Source organism: Rousettus aegyptiacus, unplaced genomic scaffold (assembly GCF_014176215.1).
Source record: "Rousettus aegyptiacus isolate mRouAeg1 unplaced genomic scaffold, mRouAeg1.p scaffold_m13_p_12, whole genome shotgun sequence".
Taxonomy (NCBI): Eukaryota; Metazoa; Chordata; class Mammalia; order Chiroptera; family Pteropodidae; genus Rousettus; species Rousettus aegyptiacus.
Genome location: NW_023416287.1, coordinates 86535160 through 86553921, shown reverse-complemented (window position 1 = coordinate 86553921; position 18762 = coordinate 86535160). Strand labels below are relative to the sequence as shown.

General features: G+C 41.5%; 2 pseudogenes; both read left to right on the top strand.

Moving 5' to 3' along the window:
• The first annotated feature begins 766 nt into the window (after positions 1–766).
• Positions 767–884, top strand: LOC118610403 (annotated as a pseudogene).
• Positions 885–16333: 15449 nt separating this feature from the next.
• LOC118610203 lies at positions 16334–16452 on the top strand (annotated as a pseudogene).
• The last annotated feature ends 2310 nt before the right edge of the window (positions 16453–18762 follow it).

Here is an 18762-nt window from a genome sequence, read left to right as displayed (position 1 = left end):
ATGGGTTTATCTTTCATGCCACATCCATCAGGTGCTGGTATACCTCTTGACAACCTCTGACCTCCCTGGGTATCCTGCTGTCTCTCCAGGCCCTCCTCTCTGTGCAGATCCCCACGCTGCAGACCAGGAGTTGCAAACTACAGCCCAGGAGCCAAATCCAAACTCCTTTCTGCTTTTGTCAATAAAACTTTATTGGTGTGTAGCCATGTCCATTTGTATACAAATTGTCTATGACTACTTTCCCTCTATAACCACGGTAGACCTGCGTTCTTGCTACAGAGACCCTATGGCCCACAAAGCCTAAAATATTTATTATTTGTCTCTTCACAGAAAAAGTTTGTCTGCCAACCCCTGCTCCAGATTAATACTGGCATCAAATTCACTTATGGAGCAATAGGTGCTCGGGACTCATGCACAGACACTCGACTTTACCGGGCCTGGGCAGGCTCTAGATATCTGAATACTGGCCTAGGTCAGAGGTGAATGGGATGCACACCACCCCCGCTCAGGCCTCCCGTTGGAGAAGTTTTGCCCCGGCTTCTCCAGGAGGTTCTTCTCTGTAAGTCAACTGTTCTGCTTTCTGACCTTAAGGCCCTAAAAAAAAGGGCAGGTGGAGATTTTGACACCAGGCACTCAGCAGGCTGCCAGTGTGCTCCCAAGATGAATGCCGGCGCTCCTGTGAGAATCATGTGTCAATTTTTTTCCAGCATTCACCCTCTTCCCTTCTGTAAAGGTGCCCCGGGCGCGCGTTAAGAAATCACTCCTTGTTTACAGCCATGCCACTCTGAACGAGGCTGACCCCATCTGATCTCAGAAGCTAAGCAGGGTCGGGCCTGGTTAGTACTTGGATGGGAGACCACCTAGGAAGACCAGGTGCATTAGCTGTAAAAAATAAAAGGTAAGGGATTGTAAGATGACAAAGTCCTTGCAATCTGTGAGGTCAACCAAGGCTTTTTAATTCATTAATTAAAAAATAAATAAAATAAATCACTTCTTCCCAACCTTCTATCCAAGTGGTTTCAGGATTAGACATTTGAGTCGGGCCTGACCCATTAGACTATCCTGTCCCCTGTGACTGAGTCAGAGGCGCCCATGTCACCCCGGCCAGGCTAGCCCATCTCACATCACCAACCGAGCTGATAAATATGTACTACCTGCCTATTATATTAATGTCCCAATGCTGCTTTGAAAATATTCATAAACTTAACAGCTTAAAACAACACAAAGTTATTACCTCATAGTTTTCATAGGTCAAGAGTCTGGCGAGCTCCACTGGGTCTCTGCTTAGAGATTCACAGGCCAAAATCAGGGTGTCCACAGGGCTGTGTTCCATTCTGGAGCTTCTAGGGGAGAAGTTTTCCCTTGTTCACTCAGGTCGTTGATAGAATTCAGTCCTTTGTGACTGTAGGACTGAGGTCCCCAATTCCCAGCTGTCTGGCAACTGAAGGCTATTCTCAGCTTCTAGACGCTTCCTTCTGCCCTGGCTGCTGCCCCCTGCCAGCTACATTGAGACTCTTCCTTCCCTAGTTAGATCTCTCTCTCTCTCTCTCTCTCTCTCTCTCTCTCTCTCTCTCTCTCTCTCTCTCTTTCCTCTTCACCTACTTTTTCCACCTGGATAATCCAGGATAATCTTCCTATTTTCAGGTCAGTTGATGAGCAACCTTAATTTAATCTGCAAAATCTCTTTTTTCCATATGATATAACCATGGCAGTAACACCAAAATCCCGCTTCTCACGCCAATTATCTGTCAGGCTCTGTTCTAAGCACTGGGGTTCAGTAAACAAAACGAAGCCTCTGTGCCCGCGGAGCTTTCATTCTAGCTGGAGAGACAGAGAGGAATCCCACATGGATGGACGATACCAGGCTGGAAGCCACCGTGAGCGAGAACAAAGCTACAGATAACAGAGGACGAAGGGAGTAGAGGCCGAGTGGAGGTTCAGATCGGATAGGAGAAGGCCTCGTAGATACAGAGTCACGGGAGGTGAGAGAGAGGGCAGCGTGGCTTCTGAGGGACTGGCATTCTGAGGGGAGGGCACCGCAGTTTCAAAGGCACATTTTTGTGTATTTACAGAAAAACATGGAGGTCAGTGCAGCTGCCACAGTGAGGAGGAGGGGGCTGGATCTCGTGGAGCCTTTAGGTCAAGGTAAAGGCCACCGTAAAGATTTTCATTTCTCCTGAGTGGGGTGCAGGCCACTCGAGAGTTAGGAATAAAGAATGGACATGATATAACATGTGCTTAAAACGGTCACCTCAAGACCCGATGGAGCTTGTCTCTGGGAAGTTAAAGGACTCTAGACCTGGAGCTGCTTGCAGTCATCCTGCACCTGCCCACAGCAAAGGGACAGTGTACGGAGGACAGACCTACACTTTATGTCTGTGCTTCGCAGATCACTTGCTTCCTTTATTTTTGTGTAATGATGCTCTTTCATTATTTACTGGATAGTGAGTTTAATTTTATTTACCGGCCATTCAGATCTTTCAAGAGTAAAACACACACTTATTTTCTATTGCTAAAGGGGCGATTCTTTAACTTGCCAACCGGAAACATTGTAGGTCCAGGGATGCTGTACCGTGGTGATGCATCAGAATTATGCATGCTCCAGAAAGTGGCGGCCTGCTTTGGAAAACGAGGCAAATGCACCATTCCCACCTTGCACCTAAAAATAACTAACCCCTAGGAGTATTGTGTCATGTCTCACGGCAAACCAGGAAGCTGCTGTCTTAGGAATTTTATCAGACTTTACCTAGGAGCCCTTTCAAGCAATCGGATTGCACGTACGACTTTACTTCCATGTACCCCTCCCCGAGCGTCATTTTGTCCTCAAATCTGTGCGCAAGCACAGTAGGGACTTTGAGGAACGAGAACAGAAGGACGACCTTGTTCGGAGGCTGCCGCTACGAATCTATCCCAGCTGGAGACTTGGCTCCTTATTTTTCAGGAGATTAAGAATTGAGTGGTTTGCTGAAAAATATTTCAGTCTGCTGATGTGGAATTTTAATTTCGGATTGGAGGCGGAGTGCCCACAGACAGCGAATGTTCGGAGGCTGTTAAGGACAATGTCACCGAAAAGAAACTGCTTCCTGCAAAAGTTCTATTATGAGGAGTTGCCCGTGGCGGTTCTCGGTGTTTTTGCTGGGGAGCCGACAGCTTTTACTGATACTGTCGCGGCGCGCTGGTTATCGCCTGTGCCCCGTGCGTACTGTTCTCTGCCTTTGGACAGGGTCATTTACTGCAAGTTTATTCAAGTCATTCCAGGCTCACGACCAACATTATCTTCTAAAAACAGTAAGTGATGGTTGAGCTTTACGTACTAAGAAAACACAGAGAGAGAGAGAAATGGAACTTGACAAGCGTTCGGAAAGAGTCTGCCAGAAATTAACTCCTCAGTATGCCATGGCCAAGGGTGGCAATATAACCACAGAAGTGCCAAACCGACTGCTGAAGGAAAAAATAGACAAATGAAAAAATGAAGAAAAAGGTGGAAGGAAAAAAAATGGACTAGATTTAAAGCAGCTCTGCATTTCCACTTGCCAACATCCTAATTAGAAAAGAAATTACAAACTAGCAGTCAGATTATTATGAACTGTGAAGAAATACACAGAAACTTGAGAAAGGGCTGTCGTGAATTTTATAAACTGTAACACAGCAAAAGCTGGGTGTGATATAAATAACATTTCCCTCCAAAGGTGCCTGACTTTTTGCTTCTCACTTGTGTCCACTGAATTGAACAAAGGATGTGATAATCAACCTTGAAACATTTTAAATAAAGACAATATTATTGTTTTGGTGGATTGGATTCAAATGACGGGAAGAGGACAAAAAGACTAGAGAACAATCCTGGACTAGTTCTTTGTTTTGTTTTGTGTTATTATTTTATTTTATTTTCATTTTAGGTAGAAAACAGAGATAATGAGAAAACAGCCCAGATCTTCTTTACTGATCTGGGTCTCATTTCTCCCCTCGCTCCCAGAATGCTACCAAGTCACTTACGTAAGCAGGAGACTCACTGCCTTCTCCATCACTAATAATAGCATCCAGGGCTCTGCTTATCTACTTGATCTGCAAACTGCCTCCCTGACAGCATTTTTTCCCCCCAGGGAAAGCCCAATACCAGTGACATTTAGAAAAGCAATCTGAAATTTTTCAGTAGAGGAAATTGTTATTTCCCATCCAAATCAGCCAATACTCTGGAATTAAGAAAATGCAAAGAGCTATAGAAAAAAAAGATAAAATAAGAGAGGGTATAGATAGGTGAAAAATGAGTGGTTTGTGTTGTTTATTGGTGCTTTTTATTGTGTGTTTTAATGACTTAGGTTGAAGTCTCAGAGAAATTTTTCTTATTAAATGCAACATTTAAGATAGGTTTTCCTCTCTAAACAATGTATATTTGGTTTCAGTCTTGACCATTCAGGATATCCGACAACGCAGAGGTATAAACTGGGAGCTCCCGGAGTCTAAATGAGTGGACCTCAAAGAAGACACCGTAATGGACAATCTCCTCACGAACTTCCACCTCGGAATGTCAGTTCTGGATTTTAATTGTTCAAATGGTTTGACTCTTGCTTCTAAAACAAGTCACAAGGCTCCGCGGAGTTATATCTGTGGGCAAAGCTTTCTGCTCAGAAGCGTATTGTCCGTGGTGGTTCCTAGGGCTGTTCTCACAAATAACCATGAACCGGATGGTTTAAAATGCCAAAACGTTATTTTCTTACACACATTCCTAAATAGCATCTTTGTAGTAAATCCTGCGGAAACACCTCCCCCATGAACCACCACTCTCCTGGGGGGAGGGTGGCGATGTCTGCCCCTTTCCACCTAACTCTGTGGGTGGAGCCACAAGGGAAACACCCTGGGGTACGAACTTGACCTGAGCTGGGCCCTCAGATGCCTGCCCCGTGATTGTTCAAAGTCTGAGGATGATAGTCATCAACACCCTTCCGTCCCCAGTCCCAACTTGGAAGACTTGTAAGATGCCAGCAGTCAAGTTTCCAGTTTCGCGAGAAGTCAATATGTAAAGAGGAAAAATAAAGCTAATAGAAAGCAGAGCTGAACAAATGGAGGGAGAATCCTGCCAACACGTCGGGGCCTGAGCCGCGTCTCTGTTGGTTGGCATTCTCTGGATTCTGCGAACTAACAAATCCCTTCCACTGAACCAGCACCAGGTGCATTCACGTTTATCCCATGAAACAACGTAAGGAGGACCAGGCTAGTGCTTATATGGCCTTGACAAAATGTTAAAGCTGAAAAGAAAGAATTTGGACATTGTTATGGGTTGAATTCAGTCCCTCGACCCACCGGAAAAAATATATGTATATATGTTGGAGTCCTAATTCCCACTGCCTCCATCTGTGTCCCTCGTTGAAGATAAGGGTTTTTACAGAAGCGATCAAGTTAAAGGAAGGTCCTTTGGCAGGTCCCTAATCCAATGTGACCGGTGTCCTTATAAAAGGGAATTTTGGACACAGAGACAGACACACAGAGAGGGAAGAAAGTGTGGCGGGACCCAGGGAGAAGATAGGCATCTGCAGGCCGGAGAGAGACTAGAACACATCCTTCCTCGCAGCCTCAGAGGCAACCAACCTGACGACCCCTTGATTTCAGATTCACGGCCTCCAGGACTGTGAGAAAATAAATTTTGGTTGTTTAGGTCACATAATCTGTTGTACTTAGCCCTGGAAAATTAATACAGACATTATCGATTAACTCGTCAATGACAAGTGGGGTAACAGGCCCAGGAAGTTAAGCCCGCCTAACATTCCAATTAATGTTGAAAAAGCCGGACTCTGAACGTACACCTCGTAACCTATAGTTCAAGGCTTGTTTCACTTTACCCTCATTCTCGGCCAAAAAGTTTTCACGAAAACTTCAAACACACATTTTCCTTTCAGGAAGATATTAAAAAAGGCGATGATAGATCTGGAAAATAAACAAATTAGAGGAAAGAAGATGGCATGGCCTGGCACCCGTATTGATAACGGCTGTCATGATGCTCAAATCAAATCTTTTAGTTAAACATTCTCATTTAAAACCAATTCACATAAATGAGGAAGAGTCATTTCGCAGAGAAACAGCTCTGCGAGAGAAACAGGATTGTGTGCGGAACACATCAGCGTCCGGGCTGGGCTGGTGTTTCCTGCCATCACGTTAGGGAAAACAAAACAAAACAAAACAACTCTTACTCAAGCTAGAGAAGCAGGGAAGTTACCTTTTCTGAATAAGGGACAAACAGATCTTGATCAGCTCAAGAAAACGTGTTGATTGTATTTTTTAAAAAAACTAGATAACATTTTGAAGTTCTAATTCACCTGCTGTGTTGTTGCTAAGAAGGAATTTATTTTTTTCTTCCTCTGCTTGCACTCACCAGCTGTCGACAGCCTCCATGATCTCCCACTGTTCCAGATTTTCTATATGGACTGCCCTAAAATCGTTAGATTCGCCTTGGCGATTTGAGGTGATACCATGTGCTTTTCTTACAGAGTCACAGAATGCCTAATAAATTTTTATTGAAATTATCTTTCATATTCTTTAAGACTCTAATATGGTTCCAAATAAATTTAAAAAGTTTTTTATCTGAAACTTCAACCGTTTAATTCCTTTAAAACTACATTTCAGTGTCTCCCCTCAATAAAATATTTATTACACAAATATTTATTTTTTAAAAATATTCTGATAAATGTTATATTATTCAGGTAGGTACTATTTTATATGAGGTTGATTTTCATATGGAGTAAAGCTCTACTTTCCCCTCTAGAAACAGGGGAACCAGTGAATGTTTTAAGCCAGGAAAGAACAAGAATAGACTTGCATTTTGAAATATGACGTTAGAAACCATGAGAACGAGATGTTAAAAATCTTTTTTTTCTTAGAGAAAATAAGAAGTTCGAGAACGGCTTCTCAGAGAAGGTAGAATTTAAGCTGCCCACGAGGGGTGGAGAGAATTTTAACTATGGGCTATAAAGAGGGAAATGCACTGTTGCCTGGAGAAACCAGCCTGAGACAGACATGTGACATTAAAAAGCAAAAGACGTCCATTTAGGCAACTCATGGTCTTTGGCCAGAGATCAGGACAGAAATGAGAAAAGGAACCAGGACCCGAGACCTTACCCGTCCGTGACCTCTTGGACAGTTGGAACTGTGTTCTGTAGGTGACTTAATCAGGAGTCACCTGCGACTCATGTTTTAGACTCAGGATTAAGATGGAGTGAAGAGGGGGAAGAGGAAATCAAGAGGAGCGCGGGGTATCTTTTCTTTCTCTCGGCTCCAAAAATTTAAAATTTGTTCGGAACTTCAAACATCGTTCGCATCTGGCTGCCCTTTATCCACCTCTGGTCTGGGTCCTTGTGATTCACAAGAAGTAAAGTCGACACGGTAACTTATTCCTTCCCAATCTGTATATCCGCTCAGATTGGTCCCTTACATTGACTGCGGTAGCACACAGCTAGCAAAGTTAATCGACGACGCTGGCCGGTGGCCTGTTAAGAACCGGGCCACACAGCAGGAGGCGAGCGGCCAGAGAGCCAGCAAAGCTTCATCTGTATTCGCAGCCGCTCCCCAGCACCAGCATCACCGCCTCGGCTCCACCTCGGATCAGCAGGTATTACACACTCATAGGAGCGCTGGTCCCTGGTGCCAAAAACACCGGGGCCCCGCTGTCCTAGAAATTCAATTACATTTTCTTAGCCTGCTCCCCAAGACTTTCCAAGCGATGAGCAAAGTAATAACCTCAAAGTGTCAACACCAACAGTAGCTCTGGCCGAGCCTCTGCAGTATAGGGACTGAAGTTCCAGTGCCTCCATCACTTTGTGATCCTTGGAAGCACACGGAGGCCTCGTTAACTGTCTCCACTGTCCTCTTCGGCACTGTGGACCACATAGCCAGAGCCTCCATCCCTCCCGACTTTATCCCGCGGGTGGTATGGTGCTGGGTCACTGCCACCCCCAGAAGACGTAGGTAGATGCCGCCCAGAGAGCCCCTCAGTGACCCCTCAGCATCTCCTCCGACCACAGCCATGCCCAGAGCAAGTGCCTCCTCCTCTGTGGCAGGAACTCACGACCCTCTCTTCTCGGCTGTCCCAGCCCCAGAAGTTTAGGCTGCGCCACACTGGACCAGGAAACCTGGCTAAACTCATTCCCAGCGGGCCAGGCTCAGTGGATGTGTGGTCTATGGCTAACGTCACGGAGCTCCACGGTTCATGTTCGTTTTGCTTTTCTTGTGTAAAGTGGGAACAATGATATCAATTATAAGAAAAAGTCATCTTGGATTTACACGCAGTGACACACGTAAAGATTTGAACACTGTGCCTGAAACAGATCATTACTAGTACATGCAAATAATTAATATAATGAGGCACATATATCCCATCCCAACACACATATAGACACAAGGAACCGTGGGAGAAGGAAAATAATTCTCAAGCTGTTAATGATGAATTATCTATTAATCTCCTATCAATAGATCTACTGCTAATTACTGTGTTCACGCAGATGCTGTAGAATAAGACTGCCTATTTTTCTTTTGGAGAGATCATTTTAAAAAATGCTTTTTATGTCTGAATACATTGAAATTCCCACAGCATATCAGCTAAAGCGTAAGACGCTCTCTCAACTGCCTTCATTTCCCTATTTAAATGAATATGGCATATATGATTATTATGCTAATAAATTTACATTTTACTTAAATTGGCATTACCCCTTATTATAAAACAAGATAAAAATATTTACTCTTGCAAATACAACAAGTAAGAAAATGGATAATAAGTAACACAAAGGAGCCACTGGACAAACATCGGGCTAGGAAAATTAGTAATTTTTCAGTTTGGGGTAGATACGTCTTTGCCTCATGTTTTTTTTATTTCAAATAGGACAGAAACGCCAGCCATCTTGGCATTACCAATCCCGACTCTGATGGCACTTCTGTAGCTACCTGCACACAGGACGTTGCCTTCTGCAATTCAGCCACCGACCGTAACCTTCTTCTCCGGTCTGGCCTGCTTGTTGTACCAAATGCCCCCCAAAAAGTTGATGCTACAATCTTTCTAGTACTTTCCCAGCAATCGCTGCCATCGCCTGATCTACAAGTTACAATCATCGGTTATCCCTTATTCCACTGAAATATTGTGAGAAACCATTATATAAATGCTGTTTGAGCCCTTCATGGACGGATGCTATATATAAAGAAAAATTATTAGCTTTGTATTTCAAACCTGAACCACATGACATACCAACAATACAAAAGCAAGCACTTTCCTCTGACATAAATGGATGATTTATCATCTCTCCCCTACAGCTGCCCAATTTAGTTCCTTTCAATTTTTCTACATAGATTTAGCCTTTTCTATCTGAATGATCTTCGTCAATGGGTAATTTAGATTTCTCAGCAGATGTCACATAAGCCTAGCATGAATACTTTTTAGGTGTAAGTTAAATTTGTGGCATAGTATAGAGGTCAAGGTTTCCATTATATTTAAAATGATAAAGGAATCACTACCATATTTTTTGAATAAAAGCACATTGTTCCCAATGTTTAGTCATGGATATTATTATCTGGAGCTGTTTAAAGAGGAACCCTTTCAGTCACACATATGAGTTGAAGAACATATTATTTCTATTTTATTAGTTATAAATTCTTATATTTTCGCAGCATGCTTTTTCCATAATAAGATAGCACAGTAGAGCTAAATACATTACAAGCAAAAATCTAAGGGATTTTTCCCCGCTCCCTTGTCCTTGGTCTATATATATATTACCGATAAGGCAATAGCTGTGACTTAGATGCTTGGCCAATCACCTCTTTACCTATTAACTAAAACCCAAGTTCTTTAGCATGTGTTCCGGACCGCATGTTTGTATCCCCGTCTCCTCCCAAATTCATATGTCGAAATCCTAACCCCCAAAGGTTTGGAGATGTGGGCAAATTGAGGCGGGGCCAATAAGGTGAGGAGAGCAGACCTTTCACGATGGCAGAGAGAGCTTTCTTTCTCCCTGTCTCTCATCCCTGTGTGAGGACACAGCTAGTAGACAGCCTCCTATGACCTGGAAAGAAGACTCTCATCAAGCATCCGACCACACCAGCAGCCTGGCCTGGCTTTCGGTGTCCAGAGCTATGAAAAACAAGTTTCCGCTATGCAGGGCAGCCAGTCGTATTTTTGTTATTGCTTCTGAAAGGGACAGCGACGGCATGGTACGGAAGGTCCTTCACAATCGCACTTCGCTTCCTCTCCAGGTTCTCCCGCCGCCTCTCCCCCACCGTGCAACTTGAGCACGTCGATGTTTCTCGAATAAATCAGATTATGAAACAAGGCATTCACTCCATCTGGAATGCCATCCTCTGCTCTCATTCCTTTTATTCTGGAAACGCATATTATTACTTAGAATTACAGCACAAATACCAACACCTTTGTGAAGATTTCCCTAAATTTCTGAGGGCAGAGTCAATCCCGCCTCTCTGTTCCCATCACACTTTTTCAAACTTCTATTTTAGTTTACTACACTAGGTAGAAAAAATATTTACTTGTAAATCCTTATCTTCTAATGCAGAAAGTAAACAAATTTATTGGACGAAAAATGCCTTATTTATTTATGTTTGGCACACAGGAAGTTATGTATTATTGACTGGGTAACTGAAAAGGTAAGGTGGATGGTAATAATTATTTATTTGATCGGCAGATGGCAGAACTTTAAGAGACTTAAAACTTATAGAAATTATGGGAGGAAAGAGACTTCATTGTTCCCCACTGAAGTAGCCAAACACACAATGCATACTTATAATTTTAAAAATTGATAAATATTCCTTGAGTATATAGCCTTGAACAAAAAACAGGAATCAAAAAGACTAAAAGTATATTGTCTCTAAATTTATGGAATGCACAGACTATTGAAAATAAATACAAAGTATTTAAAGAGAGTTTGTTTTCATTTTGGACTAACATCCAGGGCATATGTAATTAAAAAAAAAAAAAAAAAGAACATTCTCAAAAACGACATGCACAGAAAATATAAAACCCGTATTCACTCTAATTGGTCTCCTCAATATATAACACCACTTTTTCTTAGACTTGTTATAAATTACCTTTAGCAAAAATGACTACTTTGAACTTAACTTCTTTCTGCCTTCATTAATTCTACAAAATAGACATGCTCGTGTGAAATGGCTACAAGGAAGGGAAGAAAAGGAAGCAATTTAAAAGATTATAATTGTCCACAAACTAAGCAAATATCGAGAGCTGGATCTGCACAAATAGAGTAATTCCGTGCATAAAGCAAAACGTAAAATAATAATAATATATTGGATAATTTGAAGATTTCCTTTCCCCATTTCCAGTTAAGTCAACTCTAAGGATACACAAATCTCAGGGGAGGATGCTTGAGAATACATTGAGGGGCAGTGGGATCCTGCGGCTCATGCTCCCCAAAGCATTCAGCACGCAGAGCATGCTTTATTTAGGTTCTGTTTTCTTACCACCTACACCCCCTATCGATTTTTGTTGATGCAGCTTCTAACATTAAATCACATTAAAATTTAAAAATTTAAATTAGTAAATCAACCATTTAGGAGGAAAGAGAGATAAACTAAGTAGCTCATATCGTTTTATTATTCAGCCGAGCATTAATTTTCATTCTGGAATTCCTAAGAGACAATCAGAGAGGAACCACATTGTAATGTATTCATTCCTTCTGCCTGATTAAAAGAAACACGAGATTGTCTCGAGAAGCAAATTACATTCCCAGGAAAAAGGCTGCTCTCAAAGAAATTAAGAAATTTAACACATGAATACTGTAATGAGAGACAATTGACTCCTAAGAGATGCTATCTTCCACTCCTGTTTTGACAAAGATCCAAAGCATTGTCTACGAGAAGGGTATTTCTTAAACTGATGCTTTATAAAAGTCAACTCACTCAAGTTCTCCACTTCTCATTGCAGGAGCAATATTTAAACTATTTATCAACAGAATGGCACAGGCCTTGGTGTTGGCACATAGCCAAAAAGACTCCTGCTGTGTCAGGGTTATTTCCTTTATTTGCTGAATTGTGAGAAAGTCTTGGAGTCCTGAGGGAAGGTCTTTGATTGGAAGGAGGTTTTTCAGAGGGCTGAGCACAGTGATTATTTATCAACGGGTATAGAAGTTTTTCAATATTTTAACAATTGGTACAGTCATACCTGCACACACAGGTCTGTGTGCAAGTCCAGAGTGAAATACAAAGCATAACCTGCCACCATAAGAGAAAATAAATCATAAATTCAAAAAATTGCCCCTAAGTTCTGCAGCTTCAATGATGTTAAGGCGATGGCCGGCTGTGATTCTCATTTCAGGGCTCCCAGGTAAATCATCACACACAGCTGCCACTCATTTTGAACACCCCTATCCAAGGCTGTGATTGTAAAACTTTAAATAAAATAACATTTTGCAGTAGGAAAAAGGTCACTGACTTTTTTTTTTTTTCAGTTTATGTTAGAGACCAACTCAAGATCCTGACCCTGAGGTGAGAGGTGACAGATGGCAGGTTTCCTGTGTCACAGTCTAAGAATATATGTCTTTTCCATTCTCCTCATTTAGGTCACAATGAGCCAAGCTGATGAATAGCTAGATGCTTTCTGTGTTGCCCAAGTATCTCGGAAAACTTGAAAAAATTATTCTTCCAGAGAATCACGTTTTCTATTGAAATCTTAATAAAGTCGAACTTCATTGAATGTAAGTGACTAGGGTGGTTCATTTGCAAAACAATTAGACACTACTATGTGATTTAACCTGACACTTTACATTAGTATCAGGCAGTGACATTGGATGTCATTGACAGCAGGTTTAAAAAAGAACAACCCAAAAGAAGATGCAAAGCACATTTCTTACTAGAGTAACCAAGTTCAGCACGTGAAACTGAACTCCACTTCCTTCCTCCTCAAATTCACGTAGTTAGCAAAACCCCAAATTTCCCACTCTTAGCATGTTCTGGGCACTCTATGTGAGAATCAAATTCAGGGAGGAGAGTAACCCACAAGAGAAATGCACCCCTATTATTTGAGGATATCGAGGTTGAATGGAGACAGAAATGCAGAGACACACAAGCTTAAACACGGGTTACTAATAATAAGAGCCCCACATACCATGTAGAAGTTTATGAAGAGCTTGGGTCATTGGGTTGCCTTCCAAGAGACTTTATAAGATGTTGGTTACTTTCAGGCGCTGGGGACTCATCCATAGGCTGGAAACAGGTACCCTCTTGCTAGCCTATCTCTTAAGAGAACAAACATAAACCACATTTTCAAGGATGATGTCCGAAACCAGGCTAGTTTCCATTCAGCAACAATGGGAAATGGAACCCCCATGTAAACTGGGACTCTGGACTGGCCGGTCGTGTTACTAATAGAATCGAAGGGATCGATATTTGAGAATATGACTAAAGATAGGAGAGATACTCATTCTTTACGTGCTTTTTTTCTTTAAATGATGAAAGGAAAGCCAACATCTATTTTGGAGACTTTGAACTGACATGTGGGTGAGAAATTAGAATGAGAGGAAAAGGTACTGGAGTATTGGTGGTGGCAAATATCTAAGGAATAAAGAGGCCACTGAGAAGCTGAGAGGCCCAGGGAAGGTGGAAAGAGGCACAGACTTTTGGGAGTCATCTTTGGCTGGGAAACCATGAAGGGGCCAACACAGATACAGAGATAAGAAAGCGTTATTTCATGGAAGGCAGGAAAGAAGTAGTTAAACAAGTAGGCAACATTGTGGGTCTTAGAGGATTTCAGTGATGAGTGTTGATGCGAAGGTTTATTTACAAGCTTTTGATTGAAATCGTTCTACAGGGAAATGGGGGCAGAGCCAAAGTACCAGTGGTTAATGAAAAGGACAGGTGATTGGGAAGAGAAAGCAATGCATATATATCATAGGTTTATTAGAATGAAACGTGCTTTCATCAAGAATAAGTTCCGAGAAAGGGAACAATGGATTTGGAGTCAAATTGCCTGGCCAGGATAAAAGCCTGGCCAGGCACTGACAAGGTGCCTGGATTCAGACAATTTACTTAATCTCTCTGGGCTTCAGTTCTCACCTACGAGTCAGGAAAAATGATAGAACCACCTCAAAGGGTAGATGTGAGGATTAAATAAGCACTTATAAAGAACTTGACACAGTGCCAGTCACAGAGTGAGTGCTCCAGCATAATTCTTTGAAAGTATCATCATTATCACCATCATCATTATCATCATCATTGATATTATTAAATGATTAATTTTAAGATTTTATTGGAGAACAAGTGCTCTGGTTTCATTCGACACATGTTTTCAAGCACTTTATGGATGTAGTTACTATAAACAGTTATTATGGGAAGATAATTAAAATTGGTCTTTGGCCTCCATTCATTTTTTTTTTAATTCAATGAGTTCAACCAGAAAGATTTCACTGAACATCTACGTATGCCAGACATGCTCCCTGACAGAGCATGCAAATCAAAGCAGAGTTTGATTCTACAACAATGTGATTAGCTCGATGATGGAGACACACACAAGTCCTACGGCACCACAAAGGAGGAGTGTATTATTTAGAGAGAAGTCTGTGAACTCTTCCTAGAAGTTGAGAAAAACCAACTGAGAGATCTAAAGACTGCAGGCTGGCCATCAGTCAGAACGTGCTGGATGTTCATCAGCTGATGGGTTCTGATCAGTGGGGAGCCACACTGTGCAGAGAGTAAATGTCATTCTTGGAGAAGTACAGCGTCAAGGCTAATCTGGCATGGGTTGGGAGGGATAATGGGGTAAGGGAGATGTCTGAGAAGGCTTTTTGGAATGGGTATCATTTACGAGGACACTGAATAATAAAACAGGAATGTGGGTAAAAAGAGCATTCTGGAAAAAAGAACAAGATGAGCAAAAGGATAAAGCTGGGGGTGACGCCAGCATCTGCAATATGTATTAAGGTGTAGCTGGTGTGCAAATTTGTTAGGAGAGAAAGGGGTGGAGGGTGATCCAAAGATGAGGCACTTTGAGAGAGACTTGTGGTACCGGACACCTAGGCACGGCCCGCGTGGCCTGACTTGTTTCTGCAGTTCGTGAGTCTTGGAGAGCTCTAAAAAGGAAGTGTGTCCTTAGAACCATTTTACAGAGACCATTCTAAGTTCGACATGAGGGAGCTAGTGGAAAGAGAGGGGCCTATTGGGCAATAGTGACAATCCAGGAAAAAAGTAATGAAGGGGTAAACTTAGGCATGTGCTTAGGGAGACCAAGCAGGTGTCATCAGCAGCGTCATGGTGAATGGTTAGTAATTCGAAGTGTTTAAAGTTATCGCACACAGCTACTCAGAGTTATCTGTGTGCAACACGAATGTTCCATGTACCCTATTTAAACTACAGTAGAACAGAGGAATCATTGCCTTAGAGAATATTAGTCTCTCTTTGACATATTTTTTTTTATTATTTTAACAGACTTCATCTTTTTGAGCAGTTGTATGTCACAGCAAAATCGACAGGAAGATACAGAGATTTCCTGTCTAACACTTGCCCCCAACGTGCACCGACTCCCCCACTAGCCACATCGGGAGACGCTGGCATGTCATCATCGCCCAGAGTCTATAGTGAATGGCGGTGCACACTCAGTGGGTGCGGACAAACATAAAATGACATGCAGCCTCCACTGCAGTATCATACAGAGCAGTTTCACCAGCCTAAATATAATAGACTTTTAATGTAGAAGAAATTTTTCAAAAATTTACTAAAATGTTGAGCACACATCTATGAGTGATTTTTAAGTCTAACACACTCTGAGCAGTTTCTAAGAAAGTTTCTGTGGAAACACATTTTCCAGTAGTCTGTAATCATCTACAGTCTGCTTTGTATGGCGCACGGAAATATTTAAGTGTGTTGATGATATTCATTTTCACTTGCAATCTGGTTTAACTGGCAACTGGCAAAACCAGTTAAAATTAAGAAGATAGATATTTTGAGCTAGACTACAAATGATTCTGCTGGAAATAGAACGTGATAACTAAATTGCTATCATTCATGCCTTTATCTCTAGAATCTGAATAATGAAGGATTAAAGAGACTACAATTTCCCTACATAGAATAAAACAAAACGAAATTGTGCTTTGGCTCTCCTCGAGCACCTCAAATGTCCTCCAGACATCTCGCAGATGCACTAAGAAAGTTAATGCGGAAACAAGCATTATTCTCAATCATCTCAACGTCTAATGCGTTAAGCAGGAATCCTTCTCCAAACTCTACGGAGCCAAAAAGAATACCCTGCTCAGAGTGAACGTTCAGTTTATCACCGTGTGCAATTCCCACAAGGATCTTAGATAATTCATCTGAACTAGCTTCAGCAGTTAATAGAAAGATATGAGTCTACGGCCATGCCACCCTGAACAAGCCCAGTCCTATCTGATCTTGGAAACTAAGCAGGGTCGGGTCTGGTTAGTACTTGAATGGGAGACCACCTAGGAAGACCAGGTGCTGTAGGTGTAAAGAATTTAAATAAAATAAATAATTTTATATGTGTGTGTGTGTGTGTGTGTGTGTGTGTGTGTGTGTATGATTGTAAGCTGACAAGGTTCTTGCAATGTGAGGTCAACCAAAGTTTGCCTCGCCTAAAAAAAAAAAAGAAATAAAGACTTGGTGTGTCAGTCAAGCAGAGTGTCTCTCTAAATTTAACTATCATTGAGACTTAAAATGTCTTCAAACTAACAAAAAAAATCAAAGCCATCTTAGAGAGAGACTGTTTCAGTTCTGGGAAACCTCCCACCACAGCTCTGTTCTCATTACTCCTTCCCCTGCTCACTTTGTAGGAAGGTGGCCCTTCTAACAGTCACAGATTTATTTTGAAGGAAAAAATAATTAGCTATAACTGCTTCTCAAAAAATGGGAAGGAAACACATAAAAATATTTAGTGCCCAAAGCTTATTTTTTATGCATTTTGTTATGGTGGCTATTTTTTTCCTCCATATTTTAGTTATTTCCATGCACACGGAAAAGGGCCATAACTGTCAATTTTAGTATCGACCTGACAGACTGCGTACTCAAAAGCAACAGAAAAATTGTGTCCCAAGACTGTTCATAAGAGATAAAAAAAAAAAAAAACAGCCATAGGTTAAAAAAAAAAGAAAGAAAGAAAAGATGAGTAGTAGATCAATCTTTGAGGTAAAACAATCCAGAAGAGTTTCAGTTTCTTACCTATTGTCAAAGAGGTTTAAGAAAACGCATCTCAGCATTTTAAAAGGAGACACAGAGAAAGCGTGTTGGGAAAAGCTCACGGGAGAGGTACTTCTTCCATCCATTCACTCCGGGGAAACATGTCATAGCAATTTTCAATTAAAATGGAAATGTAAAGAAGTACTGTTGATGAATTTTGTGTCAATAAAGCAGAAAGTGGATAACGACTGGACTCCTAGCATTTCTTACCATATCACATGTAGTAAAAAGGACCTGTATCCATTTCATCTCATCTTTTTAATCCCTATTATGTTCAGCCCAGTAAAACTCAATATGTAATTAATTGGATATAATTATGATTAATTTCAGTGAATCAGTAAATTAGTTTTAAAGACGCTAAGTGAAAAAATTAAACCCTTCTCCAATCTCAGATTCACGAAACTCTCAGAATTTCTATCTAAACACTTCCTAAGTGATTACCCACCGGCTGCGCCAACTCCAGACTTTACTCAGTTATTTTGCCCGCTGAGAAGGTCCCTGATCCCTTCTATTCTCACTCGTAGTTTCACTCAGTTTTTACTGAAAAATCTGTTCTCTTCTAGGAGTTCTTTACCTACAAGAGGCTACACCTTTCTCTGTGCTCTATTGGAGTTATTATATATATTCTCTACTATTGTTTATTAATTGTCTGACAAAAATTCTAAGTTCCTTAGCTAAACCATGCATTCTTCATGATTCATTTTTTTCTATATTTGCACAAAAACAATATTCATTAAATACATGCTGTACATACCAATGTACGGTGTTCAATAATTGTTTTATTTGCTTTTCTTTATGTAATTTTAATTATGTAAAGAAAAGCAAATAAAACAATTCTGAAACACCGTATATTTATTTAGCCCCTATATTATACAAAGTGTAGTCCTGTGCATGAAGGAAAAAATAAAAATATACATAAAGAAGGGTCTCGTTTGAGTAATTTTGTTTTATATTTGGGGAAATAAGATCTAGACTGGTGAAAGACAGAAAAAATACATAAATTATAAGCATAAAATGAACAGTGCAGAAATAGTGGTTGAACTGTGTCTGGAATATGGCAGACAATAGATGTTAAGGGGAAATGGCAAAGTGCAAACAAACCTGGATTCAGGGAAGGAGAGAGCTTATTTGAAAAGGCTCTTGCAGTAGGGGAAGGGAGGACAGTGCGTTAGGGGAGGGGGCCATCCCAATAGCATAGTATTCAAGGAGAGAGAGAGAGAGTACTACCCCGGGAGGAACATTCCTACTGTGAGGTCCGCATGCGTGTTGAAGGTCGGGCAGGAAGGGACTTTTACAAGAAGGAGTAAACACGGCAGAGAGAACAGGCTGGGGGTGGGATGGGTTGGTGCTGAGACCTGAAGATCCCCGAGGTCAGCTGATTCTCAGGGTGAGGGTCATTCTGTGTTCCAGCGCTCAAGGGTGGGAAGTTCTTCGTGGTCTGGAGGAAGGAGAGAAGCCGGATGAGACAAAGCATGGCAATTTGGACACTTAGCCTCACTGACTTCAGTTTCGTAACATCACCGAATCGAGCATTTTCTTCCTCTGCAAAATAAGAGCATTAGAGGAGGTGATGGCTAAAGTTCC